This window comes from Chanodichthys erythropterus, chromosome 8 (genome assembly GCF_024489055.1).
Source record: "Chanodichthys erythropterus isolate Z2021 chromosome 8, ASM2448905v1, whole genome shotgun sequence".
In the NCBI taxonomy this organism is placed as follows: domain Eukaryota; kingdom Metazoa; phylum Chordata; class Actinopteri; order Cypriniformes; family Xenocyprididae; genus Chanodichthys; species Chanodichthys erythropterus.
Window position 1 is genome coordinate 29,601,154 of NC_090228.1, and position 9,012 is coordinate 29,610,165.

A 9,012-nucleotide genomic window follows, 5' to 3' on the forward strand; every position below is an offset into this window, starting at 1 on the left:
ATAACCATCTGTCAAACAAGAAGACGCAGTGCGCGCAGAGTGAGAGGCTCTGTCCACACCCGAAAAAAGTAAAGTAAACTCGTGAGTATGGGAGTTTTTCGGCTCCTTAGACAGCCCAATCTGCAGGATTTGCCTAGCTACAGTCAGTGTGTAGGGTGGCAACAACACCAACCTATAAATACCCACCTCCTTGTCCATCACCCTGCAGATTACACCATTTTACAGAGAGTAAGTTGCGATTATTTTACTATTCATGGAATGGGAAATGTTATATTAACCTGTTAACAGCGATTTTCTGTGTTCATATATTTAAAGGTTCTCTAAGCGATCCTGAGCGGAGTAACTTCCTGTTGACGTTCAAAGTGTTGTCACACAAAACAGAGGCTAGCTAGACCCTCCCGTCGCTTCCTCCTCCCCTCCCCTCCATGCTTCCTGAAACAGTCATGAACGCGCATTTAAAATGTAAGTAGCTTGCGTATTGACGCTGCTTGTCGGTTATTGGCTGAGGCACTGTTTATTGTTTCGTGGTCCAGGCTGCACCAGTTTGTTTTTATTGCCATTTTTGGAGCTTGTGGCGACTACAGAGACCGCGTTTTTTACAGTGTGTTCATGGGACAGGCAGCTAGCGGATAGTGAGGAGATGTTTGCTGTATGTGACAAAAAATGTTTTGGCCTAAAAACGCGTGAGATCGCTTAGAGCGCCTTTAAATAAAGGGTGATTCTTTTAATAAGTACAGCGTTTACTCTAATAAGTACTCGTCTTACTCAGCGTGATGTAGCTATGCATGCAGTTATATGCCCTCAAAATTCAAGATACATCGACGTGTTTTTGTCATTATATCATATTATAAGATGTAGTTGTATTACAATATCACACGAGCAAGAGTGCCATTTTCCCCAAATCAGCACAAATGCAATGTTACTTCAACTTATTGTTAAATGAACAATGCGAGTTACATTTTAGACACAGTATTGTTAATATTGTTTTTTTCCCTTTTATTTCGCCAACAAAAATTTCAAAATGATGAACAGCAGAACAGAGCCCCCGTGCAACAGAAATGTTTTTGTTATTCTAACTGAATCTGCGTTTAGAACGAATGAATCCGAGCTTCGTTCCTGAATGAATCAGTCATTTGAACAAATCGGTTGACTCACTCACTCATTAAAGGTGCCATCGAATTGAAAATTGAATTTCCCTCGGCATAGTTGAATAACAAGAGTTCAGTACATGGAAATGACATGCAGTGAGTCTCAAACACCATTGTTTCCTCCTTATATAAATCTCATTTGTTTAAAAGACCTCAGAAGAACAGGCGAATCTCAACATAACACCGACTGTTACGTAACTGTGGGGGTGTACGCCCCCAATATTTGCATATGCAAGCTCATGTTCAATGCATTACACAAGGGCAGGCAGTATTAACATCTGGATATGTGCACAGCTGAATCATCAGACTAGGTAAGCAAGCAAGAACAATAGCGAAAAATGGCAGATGGAGCAATAATAACTGACATGATCCATGATATTTAGAAAGACAATTTACAAATATCACTAAAAATATCATGTTTCGTTAGCATGTTGCTAATGTACTGTTAAATGTGGTTAAAGTTACCATCGTTTCTTACTGTATTCACGGAGACGAGCCGTCGCTATTTTCATTTTTAAACACTTGCGGTCTGTATAATGCATAAACACATCTTCATTCTTTATAAATCTCTCCAACAGTGTGTAATGTTAGCTTTAGCCTGTTAGCCACAGAGCTGCCACCTACTGGCAGTTTAGTTTAGTTTCATATTTAAAGTACATTTTAATTTTAAGTTAAAATTAGAAACAAATCCATATTTAAATATTGAATTAAATGTATGTAGACAAATTGTAAATGCTGTGTAAATATATTAATGCCACTTCTCATTCTGTGTCACTTCTGTATTACAAAGATGGATTTTGTTGATAATGATTTAATTTGATTGGTAACAGCCATAATGTATAGGCTACTATGCTAGTATTAATTTTTATTTCTTCAGGTCTTAAAAAGCCTTAAATTTTACTTTAAAAAATGTGCAGCAACCCTGAAAGAGAAACTAATTAAAACAAAGTAAAAATTATTTAGACTGATAAATTTTTCCCCCAAGGATTCTATAGATATTGCGATATATCAATATTGTGAATTCTTTTGGCCAAAATAACCGTGGTGTAAAAAATCTAATATCGTGACAGCCCTAGTCCACATCATGAAGAAGTGTCTTGTTCCCTTCTCTGGGAACCTTCTTGGGCAAGATATTTTTGTGGTTAATATTTTTTTAATATTTTTTTTTAATTTAATTTAATTTTTTTGTTTAATATTTTTAAAGTAATTAGATTAGATTTTGGCTACCAAGGTGACTATCACAGTTCTCCACTAGTACCCAATAATTTTACAATATTTATTATCTCATATTATTCATTTACATCATGAAAATATGTTCTTCCTTCTTTAGTCCTTCCACAGCAACATATCGTCAAGCCTCAACTTCTCACATCTGATATTTTTTTCACACTTGAGCTTGTTGATGCTGAAGGGGGTGGATTCTGGAATCCACTGCCTCTTTAATGGATATCATTTGAGTGATTTTTAATAAGTTATTGATAAAAAAATTATCCTTTGAAATATTAAATGATTTGAATGACTTCAAGTTTGAGGTTTTATGTAGTCTGCTTAATGAAATGTGCACGTCACATATTTTTGAGAGCACACAATTGTCTGTGCTTCTCATTGAGAGAAAAGTACAACTTATCTGTCTGTTTGAGGAAAAAAATGCCTGATTAGAGCTCTCGCTCAACCAACTTCAATCTTGGAAAAGCTGTGTGTCCTTTGTATGTCAGTTAGTGTTCTTTTCTACAGATCCCGGATTTCTTAGGTGAATAACCAGCACCTTGGGGAGATGGTGACTTCTTGTGCTTGATTATCTGGCGCCTAGATAATAGATGTAGTTCTGTGACCCAGTGAGTTTGTTTGTTTGTTTGTTTATTAAGATCCCCATTAGCCACTGAAACAACAGCAGCTATTCTTCCTGGGGTCTCCTCAATATTCATTACATGTTTTACTTATATTTTTTAACACCATTCACACAACTGCACACACAATAACAGTATACAAGACATACAAGAGTTCATAGCAGCTCAATGCCAAAGAAAAGAAAACTCAAAAACAGGTAATTTTCTGGTATCATTATACACTACAATACATATTCTATAATTACAACAAAACTAAATCATTAGATTCAACATCAATCTTCCTAAAAATCAAAATACACAATTATCAGTAATCACTATGTGAACAAGAAAGTTTTAACTTCTTTTTTTTTTTTATTATTTTCCAGCAACAAAAATCCTGGTAATGAGTTCCATGCCACCATAGCTTGATAAAACACTGACCGCTGTATTTGGTGAGTTCTGCATGAAGGCAGCACACATTGCATCTCACCTGTTTGTCTAGTGCAATAATTGTGTATCTGAAAAAAAGGACAACCTACTATAAATTATTTCTGGAGTTTTTGATACTATAATGTAGGGCTGGGCGATATATCGCATGCGATTGTCACGCGCATTTCGTCAGTAAAGCCGGTTCCCTGATTACCGCTAAATCGCCATCACCTGCTTTCAAATGGAGCGGCATTTAATAGACAGAGCCGTAGATCACTGAAAAGCCACGCAATATCACGTTCATATCGCAGATGAATCGCCTTCGATAATGAACGCGATATTGCGTGGCTTTTCAGTGATCTACGGCTCTGTCTATTAAATGCCGCTCCATTTGAAAGCAGGTGATGGCGATTTAGCGGTAATCAGGGAACCGGCTTTACTGACGAAATGCACGTGACAATCGCATGCGATATATCGCCCAGCCCTACTATAATGTTTCTCATAAATGTTACTAAGAAATACTTAAGTCTAAATTTTACAGTTAACCAAGCCAAACTATCATGCATAGCAGTCACACTGGTTCTATATGGACAGCCCAAAACAATTCGGGCTGCTTTATTTTGAGCAACCAGAAGTCTGTGTAAATTGTTTACACTTGTTTTTGACCAAACAACTGAGGCATAATCCAAATGAGAAAGCACTAACGACTGAACCAGTTGTTTTGTTGTCCAAAAAGGAATGAACTTCCTACAGTGTCTAATAATGGCCATACTTCTACCCATTTTTTGTAAAATTTGGTTTATTTGACTGTTCCAAGACAGCTTACTATCAACAATTACACCTAATAATTTAGTTTCTTCTACTTGTTCAATCAAAGTATCTCCAGATGACAAGTGTAATGTGGGTGTCATTTTTTTTTTAGAAAATATTTTGACCCAACTGCCATACATTTTGTCTTTTTTATATTGACGACTAATCTATTAGCACTAATTCATTGTGTGACTAAGGTCAATTCTTTATTTAAGATGTTATTAAGTTGATCTACTGTTCTTGCAGATGCATATAGTGTAATGTCATCTGCATATATTGCCATGGTGGCATGTTCCATCACCAGGGGAAAATCATTAGTAAAAATAGAAAATAAAAGGGGCCCTAAGCAACTGCCTTGGGGCACTCCACAACTCATCTCTTCAACCTTAGAATAACTGCCATTAAAATACACCGTATACTCTCGGTTACTGAGATAACTCTCTATCCATTTAATAGCAGTTGGTTCAAATCCATAACAACATAATTTTTTAAGTAATATACTATGATCTAAAACATCAAATGCCGCACTTAAATCCAACAAAACTGTACCAACCAAATTTTTATCAATTTCCTGTAACCAATGATCAGTAATCTGAGTCAAAGCTGTAGTCGTGGAGTGACCCTTTTTATATGCATGCTGATAAATTGTATTTAACCCATTTATTGCAAAATACTCCTGTATTTGATCATATACTACTTTTTCCATAATTTTACTTATTGCAGGTAACAAGCTAATTGGTCGGCTATTTTGACCTGAAAATGGTTCTTTGTTATTTTTTATTAAAGGTATAATTTTTGCTATCTTCCACTGTGATGGAAATACACATTTCAATAAACTTAAATTGATTATATGAGTAACAGGCAAAACAATTAAATCTGCCACCAACTTGATCTGCCAACCAATTTGATCTCAAGGTTGTCAAAACCCGAGGGTTTATCTTTACTTGCCCGTAGTAATTTTATAACATTATCTACTGTTACAGTCTTAAATCTGAAATTACATATTTTAGACTTCATTATAATATTTCTTATTAATCTATATGAAATATTCCTATCTTGTCCAAACTCCATGGCCTGTCTCATTTTTTTTATTTTGTTTTTGAAAAATTGGCCCAAGTAATTAGCAATATCATATGGTTTAGTGAGATAAATCCCATCAGCCTCCAAACATGTTGTAAGCAATTTAGGCTTCCTTCCCATTAGTTCATTTAATGTACTCCATACTTTTGCATTATCCCTCTTAGCATCCTTAATCTTTCTTTGATAATTTAGAAGTTTTTTAGGTTTATTTAATTTTGTGACATAATTTCTTAATTTACGAAATGTATTCCACTGTACAACATCATCAGATTTAATTGCTTTTATCTTAGCTTGATTCCTTTGCTTCATATATTCCTTGAGCTCTTGATCCAGCCATGGAGCCGAGACATTTCTCAGTTTGTTTTCTGATAGGAGCGTATTTGTCTTTAAACTTTTGTCATTAATATGATTATTTTGAGAGAATTACGTTCATGCATGGTTATTGTAAAGCAAAAAAACAAAACAAAAAAAAACACTGAAATAATGCCACAAAACGAATACTAAATATGTGCCCTCAAGACTTCTGGGTACTGAATGTAGAAGTATAGAATTAGCATTATTCAGGATTTTCACATCTCCATGCATACTATGATTCACACCTGAAGAGACAAAGACCTGCATAATGAGCCGCATAATGAGCCTTTCAGTCAGGTATGTGTGGAAAGAATGAGAGTGGAATATTCTGAGGAGTAGTTTACTTTGTAGTTTATTTAGAATATATTTAATATATTATATTTAATATAATATATAGAATATATTTCTGTGTATAATAATTAATTATGTATATATAAATACACGCACATGTATAAATTGTAGAAATATATATATATATATAATATATATATATATATATATACAGCTCTGGAAAAAATTAAGAGACCACTTAACATTGATTTCTGAACTTGGAGTGGTCTCAATTTTTTTCAGAGCTGTATATATATATATATATGTGTGTGTATATATGTGTGTGTGTGTCACATTCACTGTCTGTCTCACCTTCCCTGGACTCCATTTCCCAGCATCCCTCTGGTTCCTCACCTGCACTCAGTCACCAATCACCTGCACCTGAAAGCCATCACCATTGTTAGCACTCTTGAGCACACCACTACTTAAGCCCCACGTTGACTCCACCACATGGTCTGGTCTCGTCTACGAATAGCACAACGTTATTACCCGCTCCTTACCTGGATTACCTGCCTTTCGTCTACTCCCGTCTGCCTCCGTCTGCCATCCGTCTTTCTGTGTCTGCCAGTCTGTCTTCTCCTTGCCATCCCTGCAAAAGTGACATTACTTTACCCACTCCTGCGAAGTCTGTTATCTACCTACCTGTCACCTTCTCTGCCAAATCCGTGCCTCTGTTCTAAATAAACATCCTGTTTAACACTTACCTGCCTGCCTCCGTCTGTGTGCCTGACAGTTATAGACCATATAAATGTTAATGTGCAGTTTAATACATTTCTAACACATTTTATTTCAGTATTTATGTATTTCAGTCGATTTCACTCATCTCAGTATACCAGTTTTGTTTGGGAAAAGCCAATAAGTCATGTTTACTAATGTAAGTTTTGTGTAGTAGCCTAAACAAAACAATGCGTCTGCCCCATTCATTAACACAGAGACACACAGAACATGCAGGGTTTTTTTTGTCAATATTGTGATTAGAATAAAGAACTTAAGAATAAAAAACGTATTATTCACAATCCTCATCTTGATCAAGTTGATTCTCGAAATGAAATTGAAAATCAGTCACACTCTTCCTCTGAGGTAAATCATGTTAGAATTATTCCTCACCACATCTCAAACCAAAGTACATAAAACTGACTAATCCTGCTTTCCCATGCTATCAGAAATTTGATAATTCGAAATGGGAGGACGTTCATGTGCATTTTTTACATAGGAAACTCTTATTTAACCCTCTGGAGTCTGAGGCTGATTTGGGGCCTGAAGAAGTTTTGACATGCCCTGACATTTGTGCTTTTTTCAGTTGTTCATAAACATATTAATGGAAAAAGTGTCATTACACTGTATTCAGCACAAACTAGGCTACAATAATATGTGAGGAACATGTATGTACATGTTTGTGTTTTTGAAGGAATAACATTTATGCGTGGTTATTGAAAAAACAAAAAACTTAAGTCACTGAAATAAGGCCAAAAAAAGTATAGTAAATCTGTGTTTACAATACTTTAGGGTATTGGAGGTTGTAAACTAGAGTTTTTGCTTCAAAATTATGTAAAAATTATGCTGCCTACTCCTTCATATAAAACAATATATTGATTTAGTTTTTGTAAGACACTTTTTGCCAAGAATGAGCGCTTTATGAGCACTGGTGTTTTTAATTCATCCTTGAAGTCGGAGGGCGCTCTCTGTGCATTTTTAGTCCACAAATTCATCTAAAAGAAGAGGCTATTCCATGAATGTAGTTTCCAATTCATACTGCAGCCGGAGGGCGCTAAAGAAGCAAAAACTCATCTAAAATTCATCTATAGAAGAAAAGAAAACAGGAACTAACTGCATGTCTTCTAGAGCTCCCTAACCATGACTTTTACATCCAGATAAACACTTTTCAAGACAATAAATACACGATTGAGACGATGAATGCATGTATTGACTGTATTTGTGTCTGAATAGCGCTCCCTCCGTGGGCGTGGCCACATTAGCGGGTAATGAGCTGAATCACGGACTTCTGACATGGCTCTCTTTTCATACAGATTACATAAACACAGAAGGTTTGTTTTTGATTTGACTTACATGATTTAAAACCTGACATCTTAACGTTTTTTTAGACATAAGTGTAATTTTTCTGTGATTAGTATTCACTAAGTTACAGTTCATTTTCTGAGAACTATCAGATTGGACTTCGTTCAGAGGGAGAGGAGAGATCACGCATCATGTTAGTTTTCTTTATTTTACAAAAAGCACAACATTTTGTTTTTACTTTGTGTATACAAATAAAAGAAGATATTCTATAGTTTCAATTGATATATTACTTATGTCTCTATGACAAAAAATGACGGAGTATTTTAAGTCTGTTTTGCTGCAATGTGAAAAAAAAACCTGCAAAACGCGCCGGCGTGTTTTCAGACCTCAGAGTGTTAAGATAATTCTGAGAGCATGTGAAGGCAGATGCGTTTTTCGAGCTGATGCAGGCATTGTTGACTCTGTTTGTATAGATCAGAATTTGTGATTGAATAGTGTGCACCGTCCATGGACGTGGCCGCATTAGGGAATAATGAGGTGACTCATGAACGACTGACATCTCTCTTTTTTCAGATTATATAAACAGAATATTTGTTTTCGATTTGACTTGCATAATTTAAAACCTGACATTTTATCGTTTCTTTAGAGATATGTCTCATGTTTGTGTGATTAGTATTCTGTAGGTTACAGTTCATTATCTGAGGATTATCATTCAGGGGAAGACAACAGATCGTGCATCATATTAGTTTTCTTTATTTTGCAAAAATCACAACATTTTGTTTTTGAGGGTACACAAATAAAAGACATTTCACAGATTTGAAAGATACATGACTTATTTGTATATCCAAAATTGCTAGAGTATTTTGAGTTTTTCGCACTGATAAGAAAAAACGGAGGTGGTATCGCCGGTGCAACCGTCGACCCCTGAGTGTTAGCAGATGAGTTTCGATGAGATGCCTTTTGAGAGACTTGACCTCATGACCTGATCTTATCATAGCTTAATTTCATTATTCTAATAA